General features: G+C 50.0%; 1 pseudogene across 1 annotated transcript; it reads right to left on the bottom strand.

The window, feature by feature from the left end:
- Window positions 1-1,775: 1,775 nt before the first annotated feature.
- Window positions 1,776-2,559, bottom strand: LOC128567920 (actin-related protein 2/3 complex subunit 3-like; annotated as a pseudogene). Its single transcript, XR_008374955.1, has one exon. The product of XR_008374955.1 is annotated as an actin-related protein 2/3 complex subunit 3-like (transcript).
- Between the last annotated feature and the right edge of the window lie 10,326 nt (window positions 2,560-12,885).

Below are 12,885 nucleotides of genomic sequence, written 5' to 3'. Positions count from 1 at the left end.
TAGCCTACGGCCAGAGCCTCAGGAATGGGGCTTCCCTTTGTCACCTCGGCTCCCTCCTTGGCAGTGACACCAACACCCAATGCACCTTGCCAAGGGTCTGTCCATGGGGCCACAGATGTTAAACCCCTTGGTCTTTGTCTTTTGTAGAGTGAGCATCCTGTCTTCACAAGTAGATCCTACCCCACGCTCCTCAAGGAGGGGCTGTGCATAGCAGGGTGCCAGGCCCACCAGCCCCACATGCCTCTTTGCTGAACTGGGAGGAGGCTGTATATATGAAGCTGGGAGAGGGGACAAATGGAGTAAGGAATGAGCAAGTTTACTGGGGAGTAACACCTGCATAAGAAAAGGGAGGAGAGGGCAGTGCCTGTGGCTTAGTGGGTAGGGCACCGGCCCCATATACCGAGGGTGGCAGGTTCGAACCTGGCCTTGGCCAAAGTGCAACAAAAAATAGCCAGGCTTTGTGGCAGGCACCTGTAGTCCCAGCTACTCAGGAGGCTGAGGCAAGAGAATCGCCTAAGCCCAGGAGTTGGAGGTTGCTGTGAGCTGTGACGCGACAGCACTCTACTGAGGGTGATAAAGTGAGACTCTGTCTCTAAAATAGAAAAAAAAGAAAATGAAAAAAAGAAAAGGGAGGAGGTAGGATTGGGCAGGAGGAATGGCGGAGCTGACAAAACCACAAAGTCCCTGCCCTGTGGGGTGCTCTGAGGTGCACACTGCCTACAGTCCCACAGGGTGAACATGGCCAGGCCCTGTGATGTCTCCTTGTTCAGTCACTGGCCAAGGGGTCTTCCAGAGAAGAACATGATCTCAGCTTAAAAGCTAAGCCCTGCCCCAAAGAAGCCAACAGCTGGAAGCTGTCCACTAACCACTCTCTTTGCAGCTAGATAGCAAGTCCTCTCTTGAAGGCCATCTCATGGGGCCTCACCTGTCATAGGGAAGCCACATACAGGTAAGCACTAGTCCAGGTTAATTTCTTTTTTGGGAGGGGGTACAATGTGCTGGTTTTATATACAATTTGAAATATTTTCATTAAACTTGTTAACATAGCCTTCATGGCATTTTCTTAGTTATTGTGTTAAGACATTTATATTCTACATTTAGTAAGTTTCAAATTCCTTTTTTTCTTCAGAACCAGGCAGACCTGAGCTCACACTCCAGTTTTGTGACTTAATATGTGACTCAGGAAAAATGTGATCAGGGAATTAACAGTTTCTAGTTTCAGTTAATCACTCAGCCGGGCCTGTGACTCATTGATGATAGCAACACTTGTCCATCTTCTGAAACCTCAGTGTTCTCACGAGTGAGATGGAGATAGTGACACGTCCCCTCGCAGGCTTGTGAGGACAGCATAGGCCTGCCATTCCAGTTGTGAGTCCTTTTATTCAAAACTTAATAAATAGAGCCAATAAACTTCCGACTTCCTGCCCTATCTCAGTCTAGATGTTTTAAGTCTGGCCAGAATTAACTTTATTAGCAGAATGAGGTTCTATGAAAGCATAAATGAAATGGAGGTAAGCAATTTTAGGGAACCCCCCCAAAACTAAGACTCTTGCTTTGGGTAGCTTAGAAGAGAAATCTCCCTTGATGATCTTGACTGTACTACCTGAACCCAGCTGTCTGCTCAAGGCAAGTCTGTTCCTCTCCTGAGAAAAGCTCATAATCTTATTCTTGGTCTAATTTACTTACACGTCAAGCCCAGACTGAACTCTTTTTGCCCCCTTGGAACATCAATTTATTTATTTATTTATTTATTTATTATTATTTTTTTTTTTGGATAGAAATTTTTTTATTACTTGTATCAAGCACCAGCTTAATACTGCAGAAAATTTCAATCATTGTTGACAACCCACCTCCCTCCCCCACCCAAATCTTGATCAAGAGCTGTTCAAATACAGACATGCTCATCTCTCTTCTGTATAAAATGTTATGAAATAAAGGCAAAGGATTGTGTACATCTTGTAGAAAATGCTGTCCAGGGCTCTGGAGATAGTGGCTGCCCAGGCTTCTTTCACTGTCCAGGTCCCCACAGACTCTTGTTCATGAATTGTCTCTTCACAAAGCAAGTCCACCACTTGCTGGGTTTATCATTCTGAGGGTCAAAAACTTTCTCACAAAGTCTTAGTCCAGTCTCTTGCCTTAGCTGTTGTAAATAGGCTCTCATCACTTCATCTTCCTGTTTGTTTGCAGGTTTGGCATAAATTGCATTAAGTGGAAAACCAGGCTCTCCAGGAATGGGAAAATTAGTGATTCCCAATGTATACATTTCTTTCTCGCCTTGGCTTTTGGAATTGCACTTTTGGAGTTTCTTTAGACACTCAGAAATGTAGAGAGTTATATATATCAAGGTCCTATCAGCTTCATTCTTAATTTCATAGTTTTTGAAGAAGACATTGGCCTTCAAGTAATAGATGGCTTCATCCACAATATCTGTATCTTTTGTTTCTCTAGGGGCAGGTCCTTTGAATTGACTTCTGATAGGTAAGAGTGCCATATTTCCAATGAGTTTGGTGTCAGGTCCATGAGAGAAGAATGGTAAGCCGGCATCTCAGTGCACCCGGGTCTAAACCAGCAGAGAAGGATCACGTTAGAGCGCGGTGCCGGTGGTCTCTGGAACATCAATTTAAACCTGACTTCAAGGCTAGGTGTGGTGGCTAGTGCCTGTAGTCCCAGCTGCTCAGGAGGCTGAGGCAGGAGAATCACTTGAGGCTAGGAGTTTGAGGTTGCAGTGAGCCATGATGACGCCATTGCACTCTCCGAGGGATGAAGCAAGGCCCCGTCTCAGGAAAGAAAAGAAACAAAACAAAAATACCTGACTTCAGATTCTTGCCCCTGTGCAAGCAGATAGGGGACTGAAGACCCCATTCTTAGCAAAGGAAAATACCCCCAGAAAAAGGGGAAAATAAAGAAATAAGCTGAGCAAGGCAGAATAAAGAAAAGTCAGCTAGTTTACCTTTAAACCAGCTGCTAAATGTCTTATGTGAGTACTAGGCAAGCGTAGTGGTTTGCAGGCCTAGGAGGGCTCCACCAGGCAGAACTCAGTGGGCCCACTCATTTCCTCCCCTCTTACTCACCCCTCTGTCCCCACCAGATGCCTTGGGAGAGGAGGAGGGAGAAATGGGTATCTCGCAATTCTCCCTCCCCCCCGCCCCCAGATAAAGGGAGAGGCCTTTAATCTCAGAGACCCAGAAGCATCCTAACTCTGGAAAATCAGCAAGCTGAGAGGAGCTGGGCTCAAAAGGAAAACAGAAGAGAGCCGCAGTGGGCAGCGAGAAGATGAATACAATTGCACACCATCTTACTCCCCAGGTCTTAGGTTCCTCCTAGTCGAAATGTTGCAGAGCTCAAATGGGACATAGGAAAAACTTTTGTAGGTAGAAGACCTGGAAATTCACATCCAGACTCGTCCTCTTCCCCTGGCTTGCCTCACACGCTTCTATGTCGGGGATGATGGCTGGGTCAAATGAGGAGCCGGACACCCTCCGCCACATCTGTGTGTCTAGAAAACATCTCATTGCTCAGGCAGCCCACAGCCTTTTGGGTAGGCATATTATCCCCATTTCACAGATGGATAAGGAAAACAAGGCTCAAAGAGGTCATGTCTAGCCTTAAGGACAGAGCTAAGGTCAAGCCCAAGTGTCCTAATGTCCAATTAGAGCCTCCCAAGAATACTCTGTACTCTGGCCTTCCTTGCGTGGGAAAGTGGGAAGTTATCTGCGTTAGGGCAACAAGATGGCTAAGTCCTACTTTAGTCTAACCTGAACCGCTTTCAAAGCTGGGAAGCTGCAGTCCAGAGATCATCACCGAACAGAACATGCAGAAAGGGAATAGGAAGAACTCAGGAACAAGAGCTGACAGACAAAAACGATGCAGAAGGCCAAGCTGGGCCCTGGTGGCTGTGCAGATTCTCTTCAGCAGTACCCCTTGCTCCCCTGTCCAGGTGTGCCCAAACCACCACCACCACCAACAACCCCCTTTTTTTTTTTGAGACAGAGCCTCAAGCTGTTACCCTGGGTAGAGTGCTATGGCATCACAGCTCACAGCAACCTCCAACTCCTGGGCTCAAGCGATTCTCCTGACTCTGCCTCCCAAGTAGCTGAGACTACAGGCACCTGCCACAGTGCCCGGCTATTTTTTGGTTGTAGCTGTCATTGTTGTTTTGCAGGTCAGGCTGGATTCGAAACCGCCAGCTCAGGTATATGTGGCTGGTGCCTTAGCTGCTTGAGCCACAGGTGCCGAGCTAACCCTCCCCCCTTTTTTTGAAACAGAGTCTCACTTTGTTGTCCTTGGTAGAGTGCTGTGGCATCATAGCTCACAGCAACCTCAGACTCTTGGACTCAAGCCATCCTCTTTCTCAGCCTCCCAAGTGGCTGGGACTACAGGCACCACAACGCACAGCTATTTTTTTTAGAGACAGGGTCTCGCTCTAGCTCAGGCTGGTCTCGGACCTGTGAACTCAGGCAATCCACCTGCCTCAGACTCCCAGAGTGCGGGGATTACAGGCATGAGCCACCGTACTGGTTCCCCAAATCCCTCTTTACCTTTATGCATTTCTTACTTGTCCACACCACGGTGGAGGGGACTGATGGGGCACCATGCTGCTTCTCTATAGAACCTGCCTCATCGCAGCAGGGTCCAGCTTTAGTGCTTGGGCCATAACTGGACTTTTAGCTTCAGAAAGCCAGTGGTCAACAGGGCTTCAAAGGCACTCTGTGATGGCACCACAGTGCAGCTATCTGCTCATTGTACGCAGAAATGCCAAGTCTTCATCCTGGGCTCCACAGAGTCTGAGAGCCTGAGGCCCCCTTCCTGGGACCCGTCACTCTGCAGACACCCGTACTCCGTAACCAAGTCTTGAGGAAGCAGGAACAGGAGTTCATGTGGCAGGGGTGGGGGGTCCCTATTATTTTCCTTTGTAGAGTGACACCACCTACCCTCCCTCACCTTTAGGACCCTGTTTGGCACACCCTGTGTGGGGTCCATTTCCCTTCTTGCTTGTGCCTGTGAGTCCTAAGAGGTCAAAATAGGATGACCTGAGCCCTGAGGTCACTTCTACCCAGGCCAGATCCCTCAAGCTGCTTGCCCAGACTCTCTGGCTTTTGCTTGGTGCTCTCTGTCCTCAAAAGAAGAAATCCACCATCTGGTGAGGATCTACCACGTGCTGGCACTGGGCAGATATTCTAAGCCCACCGCCCCTTTCCAAAAGATGGCACACAGTGTATTTCTATTCCTACCCCTCACCTCACCTTGTTCCCCACTCCCTGTGTTTCTTAGGGTCTCTTTACTCGCTCTCCCCTATTCATACAGGCCCAAAGTCATTCCCTCTGGGACCCTTTCTCCCCCATTTTTTCCAGCAACCCAAAGTTGGGGCAAGACAGGGGCCGCTCCTAGGAGGGAGGACAGGGCCTAGGTGTCCAGGCAGAGGGAGGGGGTGGCCTGCACATTCCCCATCTGTTCCACTTCTATTCCCCTCACACCCTCCCCTTCGCCCTTGGCAGAGCAATGGGTGTAGTAGTATTTTCTTTCCTGGTGGGGGAAGGGGAGTGGAGATTGAGGAAAGAAAAGCCAGGGCAAGGATGATTGGCATGGGGCCCCGCCTTCTTTTGTCCTCCTCCCTTGGTCCTCCAGCCCCTTCAGGGAAATATACCTGCTTTACGCCAGCAGCTGGTGGGGACAGTCTCCCGCTCACCTCTGCTCCTCATACCCCTGCTTCCGTGCTGCAGAGCTTCCCCAGGGGAGCTGGAGGGACTCTCGCTAGAGCCATGAGGGGGGTCCCCTGGCTGCTCTTGAGCTGCTTATGGTCCTGCCTCCTTTGGCCAGTGGTCCTAGGTAAGTGATGTTGCTGGGCAGCGTTCTGGGGTAGGGGAGGCTGGCTTCAGGGAGCCTGTCAGAGAGAGAGAGGTGTGAATGGGTAGAGGTGGGAAAGATGGGGGAGAGGGAGAAGGAGGGCACTAGAAAGACAGAAAAGAAGACACAGAATTGTCCAGGGGGAAATGGGTGGCCTGGTCTGGGGGACTCCGTGGGAGGAGCCAGAGCTTATTTTGTGAAGAGGAAGAGGCAGGCAGAATTGAAGCATGAGGGAAAGTTGAGGAAAGAGACTGTGACAGAGAAAAACAGGCAAGCTGGGGGATGGGCTGGAAGGAAAACTCCTATAAAGACCTGGAGTCAGAGGACAAGACAGGAGAGAAGTGGACGAATCACAGCAAATTCAGAGAGAGGGCGACTTCAGGAGAAGGCAGCTCTGAAAGGAGGGAAGGGGCAGTGGCCCGGGACAACAGGTGACTGCGAAATGCTCACGGGCGCAGTTGGCCCTGAGGCAGGTGTGTCCAACCTGCAGCCCTGTGGGGCAAATGCTGATTTTGTGAGGACTTTTTTGCTTATCTGTGGTGTTGGATATCATCAAAAGTATATACTTTTTATTGCTGATCAGCTTTTGTTACTGTTTGTATATTTACTCCATTGCCTAAGAAAACTCTCACTCTTGTAACGTACAGCAGAAAAGAAAAAAGGTTGGACACCCCTGGAAGCCTCCTCCCAAAGCCTGCAGGCAGGGCTGGTGGTCCTGATGTTGGCCTTAGCCTCCTCTGCACCACCCTGCTCCACACAGAGCTGGTGTGAAGGGGACGTAAAGCCTATTGGACATGTCCCATCTGGGGTTCCCTGGTCCTTTTCCTGTCCAGGGCTGGGTTTTGGACTACATTTCTGGATGTCTGAGTCTTCTGGAAGGGTCTTGTGTCCAGAAGACTCTGAGAGGTCGGGAGTGCAGGGCAAAGTGAGAAGCACAGCTCCTTCTCCCCCTCAGCTGGCCCAGGAAAGCGCCACCCAAGGGTGGGGAAGGAGCACCTTCTCACACAGTGAGAGGGACTGTTCTGCCTCCTTGAAATGTTTTAAAGGCTTGGCTAAGAGCAAAGGAAACAATCACAGCCTCCCCACCCTCCAGCCCTGCCACCCCACACTCCCCACACCCACTTAGCACTCTGTGAGTGAAGGAGGCTGGAAGGGGCTCACCACCCAGGGGCTTGTCCTGAGGGTGTGGAAGAGGCCTCTCCATGGGAACCGACCGAGCCAGAGGACCCCCCAGCATCCCTGGGGCCAAGTCCTTGCTGCTAACTGTCCTAGTGCCTGTGACCCCATCCTCACCAATCTCTTCAGGTCCCAGTTTCCCCAAAAGCATGAATGGCATGATCTCCTGACTCTGGAGCTTTTAATTTTCAAAACCTGTGATTTAGGGTGAGCCTATAAAGCGCCAGGGACCAGTTCAACAATCGTCCCCATGTTTGGGTCACCCAACTTGGAGGAGCCAAGACACAGGGTTTGCAGTGAAGAGCCCAGAGGGGCAAGAACTGGGGGTCACCAGTAGGTGGGCATGGGGGTGTGGCTTAGTGAAACAGTAAAGGACAATAAATGAGCAAGGGAGGCCCCACGACGCCCTAGGAGTTGTAGGCACACTCCAGAGCACCGAATCCTGTGCATTATTGAGGAAGGGAGGTGGAAACAGCTGTTATGAGGACCCCGGTGGGGAAAAGCCCAGAGCAGCTTCTGGGGGACTAGAAGCAGGTCAATCCTGTTCCTTTTGGCTCCCGAGGGGCTTAGAGATGACCCACCTATGTTTGAATCTAGGGTCTGTTTCCACACTTGCTGGAAGGACCCTCACCCAAGGCCTGGATCACACTGAGCAGGTAGCAAAGCCTCCTCTGGCCAAGCATTTCCATGTGGAATGCCATGAAGAGGGCCTGCTCAAGGAAAAGCCACGGCACTCAGGGGTGGAAAAGAAAAGCAGGACAGACAGAGGTGGGCTGGACACTGCTGGTGGCTCCCAGCAGGAATGACTCAGAAGGAAGCCTGGCAGCCCTGATTCCGTGCCCCACAGCTAGGAAACTGGGTCAGAATAAATCTTCAATGCTATCAGGGACCGAGGAGCACCACCCTGAGTGGCCACTGGGAGGTGACGGGCTAGAATGAGGGCAGGGCAGGGGAGAAGATCCACAGCCTCAGCTCACCCAGAGGGGAAGGCCTCCTGTGAGCTTCCGCTCAGAGAACCTCCAATCCATCTGTCGGTCTGGGGAAGGCCACCCATACCTGCTCCTGAGGATACCACCCCCCCACACACACACAGACCCACCTGTCCCCCCAGGAAACCCTCAATGTGCTTGGGGACGCCCACAAGTAAAGGATCCCTGGACAAGACGTCCTGCCAAGAAAATCAATCAAATTTATATCAGTGGCCAGCCAGATGTACAGTGACTGAGCAGGAACTTAAATCAGAAGACCCAGTGTCCTGTTGCCACTTTCCAGCCCAGGGAGTACAGGCAAGATCCCCTTACCTCCGGAGTCTTGAAGTCCTCATTGGCACATTGAGTTAAATGAGAAGGGGTGACTACACAGGGCTGTCATGAGGATGAAACAAGATGGCACCTCCCATGAAGCAGAAGAGCCATAAAAACATGTTGGAGCCTCTGAACTTGTGCTTGAGGCTCCACCATGGTGTCCCTGCTCATATGGAGGGTACTGGCTGGCCTGTGTTACAGGGAGCTTCGTTCTCCATGTGTGCATTTTTTTTTTCACGTGTGCATTTTTAAGGACTGTATAGACATCTACTTTCTGAATAGACAGCCCCCAACTTCCATTATGGTTTGCATTCCTGAAGTCCAGTTGACGCAAGGTTTGTAGAAATTCAGAATAAGAAAGGCTTTAGAATTATTCATTCCCTTGCAGAACTTCTACCCATGCCAGGTGCTCTGGACGTTAAGATGATTGAGTCACACTTTCTGCCTTCCAAAGCTCTCTGTCTAAGTGATTTGTTTAAGGTCACATAACCCATAAGTGGAGCAGATAGGCCTGGAAGCCACGTCTCCTGACTTCTCGTTTGCTGAGTTCCCACAGCCAGACACAACCTTTCACAAACTTCCAAACCAGCCCAGCCCATCAATGGTGGAAGAGGAGCCCCACAAACCCTGCTGAGATAGTCCTTCAATCATTCCTCTATTCACACATCTATTAAACAACTATTACAAGGACTGCCTCCCGTGTACCTGACATTAGGGCAATACCAGATGTGCACAGCGGAAAATGAAACAGACATGGCCTAGCCTCCTGGAGCTAAGATCTTTTATGCAGAAAGATATTAAATAATCACAGAAAAGTTCCCAACTGCAGATGTGGTAAATGCAAGGTAGACCAAGTGAAGGGCATGATGAGAGTGCAATAGGGGAGCTTCATTTATGTTAGCCAGCCAGGAAGGCCTCTCAGAGGAAGTGTGGTACATTTGAGCTGAGACCTGAAGCCCAGGTAGAGAAGGTGCTGAATGTGAGCAGGTGGGGCCAGAGCCTGTGGAGAGACAGGATGGGACTTGGCCCCTTGGAGGACCTGAAAGGAGGTAGGCAGGTGCCAGATTACACCTGGCCTCGTACACTGTGGAATGGATTACGGAATCTGAATAAGTAACATGGGCAGGCAGTGAGGGGTTTTAGGTGAAGCATTGCTGGGATCAGGTTTGAACTTTGTAATGACTGCCCTGGATGTGGTGAGGAGCATAGATTGGAAGGGGACAAGGGTGACAGGAGACCAGTTAGGAGACTGCTGCAGGCGTCCAGGCAGGACATGCTGCGGTTTGGCCTGGAGGCAGCAGCAGAGAGCTGGGAAGGTGTAAAACAATAGAAAGCAGAGCTTCTGTCCTAGTAAGTCACAAGGATTGCTGCCTTCGCCAGGACCTCAGAACTCTGTGGAAACAAAACTAGCAATGCAGAATGATATTTATTGAGCTGAGCTACTGAGTTAAGTATTTCATAGACACAAGCTCATTGCTATTATTATTATTATTATTATCCCTTGTCATCCCAGTTTCATAATAGGGACCCCAAACCTCAGAGAGGTCAAGTAATTTTCCCAAGTCACACAACAAATCCTCGCTAGTCTGACCTAAAACCCAGGATCTTAACCCCTCTGTGGCCTCATCAGATTCTGCCACTGGTTGCCCCAGAAAGAAAGAAACCCCAAATCACAATAGTCACTACAATACTGCTTTCCTGCTCCATTGCTTTCTCTGCCATGTCAAGGACTGGCTGACCTGTATGACCTGTGTTCCTTTTTTTTTTTTGAGACAGAGTTTCGCTTTGTCATCCTCTGTAGAGTGCTGTCAAATCACAGCTCACAGCAACCTCAGACTCTTAGACTCAAGCAATTCGCTTGCCTCAGCCTCCCAAGTAGCTGGGACTACAGGTGCCTGCCATAATGCCTGCCTAGTTTTTCCTATTTTTAGTAGAGACAGGGGTCTCACTCTTGCTCAAGCTGGTCTAGAATTCTTGAGCTAAGGCAATCCACTCCCCCTCAGCCTCCCAGAGGGCTAGGATTACAGGCATGAGCATCACATCCAGCCTGACCTGCATTCTGAAGGGAATGCCACTGGCATGATGCCAGCTTTCTCAAGCCCCTTTCTTTGACCTCATCAGTAGATAGAGACACTTCCTTTAGGTTGTCCTCAAACATTTAGCTTACTAACACCAAGGAAAATAATTTAGAATCCCCCCTTCATAGCTGATTCCAAGGCAATAACTTTATCCCTTCTTTCCAACTATGCCTGCTAAAGTCACACCCCAACCAGTGCCTGTCACCAGGCGTTTCTTCACCTTGGATATCACCACAGGCCTTTTGACCTCAGTTCTCCCAGCACCTGGTAGAGCAGTACCTCAGCTACCCCAGGTATAGCCCCAGAAGCTCCAGGAGGAAGCCAACAAGCCTCCCCCGCTGAAAGAGCTTCTGAAAGACTATCCATCTGATGCAATACCATATGTGTCTTCTGACAGTGATCTTGTCACGATAGGGGGTCAACAGTTCTCTGACCACAGCACACCAGCCCAGCTCCTGTGTCTTTTTCCTCACACCCTCGTCTCCTCAGTGAAGCCTGATCTCCAGCCTCCACCATCTTGGTTCTGGAGCCCATCCCTCCCAGCTCCCGAATCTGACACAGGCACACCCTCTTGGCCTGAGGTTGTCCTCAGGAGCTTGGCTACCTACTACAGAGGTGGTCACACCTCTCAGGCCACAACTGTCATGTCAGCCTCCTCCCCACCGTGACAGTCACAGGAGAAACAGGTACAACTTCATCACTCCTCCAAGCTCAGCTGAAGGGACCAGAGATGATGAGGTGTGTGTGTGTGGGAGGGCACACAAGTTCATTCATTCAACAGATGTTGGTAAAGTAATTACTGTATGCCAGGCGCCATTTCAGGTGCTGGAGATATCATGAGATCAGTTATTCTGAGGGCATTTTGAGAAAGTGTTTTTCGTCATCCTGAATTCTAGAACAATAGGAAAAAAATTGCCCAGTGGACGCAAACACTGGGTAGCGTCTGATTCTGAGCCACTGGCTCCCATGCAAGGCGGCCTCCCTCCCCCAACTTTTACACAACTTTCAAGGCACCTGCTGCCCATGGGTAAGTGGATTTTCTCCTCAAGGCGGTTCTTATAGCTGAGTGCTCTCCTTGGGCCTCAGGCAGCCTGGCAAAGAGCCTCACCAATCAGGAAATAATGGGAGAAAAGTGAAACGATGTGGTGTATGGGTTCCTCACCTCCAATTCCAGGAAAAACTCAAGACAAACAAACCAGATGGTAAAAATAAGCTTCAACCACAACACACACAAGGCACAGGCTTTGCTGTTTCTTCAGGGCGTGACTTCAGCCCTCTTTGGAAATGATATCTTCTAACAGCATCATTCAGGCTACCACCACGCCTTCTCTAGAGTCAACACCACAGCCACCACCTTCTCATGCCTGCAGAGTCACCAGAGGGTCACCCAGGGAAACCAGGCCTGTTATCACCATCAACCTCACTATCCCTAGAGCCCCGAAAGGCATAAGACAACTACTGGACATCTCCCCCAACACAGTTCAAGGAAAGAAAAATAACTACCTCGCCAGGAGCTCTCTGATTGAAGTGGTGACATAGTCGATGGAGGTTTCAGAGACGAGGTACAGGGAGTATCCCCACCTCAGTGCTGACTCTACTACCCCCATCGTTCCTGGGTAAGGCCTCCCCCTCTGTAAGAGCTTCTGAAAGACTATCCATTTGATGCAATATCACATGTGTCTTTTGACAACGACTTGTCATGATAAGGGGTCAACAGCTATCACAGGTCACTCTGACATCATGAAAGAAAGGAGAAACCTGGAAAATTGATGGAAATATCCCGGTGTCACATCATCTGTCTCTGAAAATGTACCTGACTTGTCTGCAGGCTCAGACTCCTTGGCATGTGGCAGGAAAGGACTTGGGGCAGATCAGTCACCATTTCTCCATCCCTGTTATCCTTATTCCAGTTCTCCATCCCTTCCGTGACAATCCCAGAGCTGAGCAAAAAGTCACATCTTCAGAGCTTTGGTGCTTACCTTTAAGCCCTGACCCTACTACTTGTAAAGTCTCAGTTTTATCACCTGTGAAATGGGGCCACTATTAATAAGATAAGCTGGGCAGCGCCTGTGGCTCAGTGAGTAGTGCGCCGGCCCAATATGCTGAGGGTGGTGGGTTCAAACCCAGCCCCGGCCAAACTGCAACCAAAAAACAGCCGGGCACTGTGGCAGGCGCCCATAGTCCCAGTTGCTCAGGAGGCTGAGGCAAGAGAATCGCGTAAGCCCAAGAGTTAGAGGTTGCTGTGAGCCGTGTGACGCCACGGCACTCTACCCGAGGGTGGTACAGTGAGACTGTCTCTACAAAAAAAAAAAAAGCAAGATAAGCTATAGAGCACCACAGAAACATGAAGTGTTAACATTTGTACTATTCATAAGGTCAAAACGTGCCTACTGAGAGAAGTACAAAAGAAATCCCAGGCCAGGTATGGTGACTCATGCCTGTAACCCCAGCCCTTTGGGAGCCTGAGGCAGAAGGATGGCTTG

The sequence above is a fragment of the Nycticebus coucang genome, chromosome 16 (assembly GCF_027406575.1).
Source record: "Nycticebus coucang isolate mNycCou1 chromosome 16, mNycCou1.pri, whole genome shotgun sequence".
In the NCBI taxonomy this organism is placed as follows: Eukaryota; Metazoa; Chordata; class Mammalia; order Primates; family Lorisidae; genus Nycticebus; species Nycticebus coucang.
The sequence above is the reverse complement of the archived record's forward strand: the minus strand, read 5'-3'. Positions and strand labels throughout refer to the sequence as shown.